This window comes from Cebus imitator, unplaced genomic scaffold (assembly GCF_001604975.1).
Source record: "Cebus imitator isolate Cc_AM_T3 unplaced genomic scaffold, Cebus_imitator-1.0 Scaffold280, whole genome shotgun sequence".
NCBI lineage: Eukaryota > Metazoa > Chordata > Mammalia > Primates > Cebidae > Cebus > Cebus imitator.
The window spans coordinates 3,105,016-3,106,287 of NW_016107595.1; the positions used below are offsets into that span (position 1 = coordinate 3,105,016).

The window sequence follows — 1,272 nt, forward strand, 5'->3', positions numbered from 1 at the left end:
TTGAACTCGTGCCCTGAAGCGATCCTCCCTCCTCGGTCCCCCAAAGTGCTGGGATTACAGTTGTGTACAGGCTTTTGGCTTCCCGCTCCCTCCCCCTTTCCCAGTTTTGTCCCCGACTTTCCAACCGCCCCCGTGATTCTTCCGGTTTTCCGCCCGCCTGCCCCCGCCGCAGTCCAGGACCTCCTTGTGGGGTTTCGCCCCTGCCGCTGCCACGCCGCAGACTCTTGGGACAGCCAGGAGACACCGTCAGCGTCTACGGCCACACCACCCTGAACGCGCCCGATCTCGTCTGGTCTCGGAAGCTAAGCAGGGTCGGGCCTGGTTAGTACTTGGATGGGAGACCGCCTGGGAATACCGGGTGCTGTAGGCTTTTGGCTCCCTCCTTCTTCCCCCTTTTGTCGCCGGGCTCCCAACAGCCTCCTGTCTCTTCTGGTTTTCCTCCCATCTTTGCCCCCTCTGCAGCCCAGGACCTCCTCGTGGGGGTGGGGGGGTATCCAGCACTGCCGGCTCCTGGGGCTGCCAGGCACCACTGCCGGCCTCCAGGGCCATGCCACCCTGAACGCGCCAGATCTCGTCTGATCTCGGAAGCTAAGCAGTGTAGGAGGCTGAGGCAGGAGAATCGCTTGAAACTGGGAGGCAGAAGTTGCAGTGGGCTGAGATCGTGCCACTGCCCTCCAGCCTGGGGGATAGAGCAAGACGTCAGTTCAAAACAAACAAACAAACAAACAAACAAACATAAATAGAGATGGAGGACGGTCAATGCTGAATGAGCGCTTGGACCTCAATGTGGGTTAGAGAGTGTAAGATTTTTTTTTTTAGACAGGGTCTCACTCTGCCGTCCAGACTGGAGTGTGGGGGCACAATCATAGCATACTGCAGCCTTGAACTTCCAGGCTTAAGTGATCCTCCCACCTCAGCCTCCTGAATAGCTGGGACTATAGGCCCCCGCCACCATGCCCAGCTAGGCTTTTTTTTTTTTTGAGACGGAGTTTCCCTCTTGTTGCCCATGCTGAAGTGCAATGGCACAATCTTGGCTCACTGAAACCTTTGCCTCCCAGGTTCAAACAATTCTGCCACCTCAGCCTCTCCAGTAGCTGGGATTACAGCCATGTGCCACCACGCCCAGCTAATTTTGTATTTTTTTAATGGAGATGGGGTTTCACCATGTTGGTCAGGCTGGTCTCAAACACCTGACCTCGTGATCCACATGTCTTGGCCTCCCAAAGTGCTGGGATTACAGCTGTGAGCCACCGTGCCCAGCCTAGTTTTTTT

General features: G+C 56.4%; 1 non-coding gene across 1 annotated transcript; it reads left to right on the forward strand.

Annotated features, from left to right (window-relative positions):
- Window positions 1-251: 251 nt before the first annotated feature.
- Window positions 252-370, forward strand: LOC119467332. Its single transcript, XR_005195872.1, has one exon. It is a non-coding gene; the product is annotated as a 5S ribosomal RNA (ribosomal RNA).
- The last annotated feature ends 902 nt before the right edge of the window (window positions 371-1,272 follow it).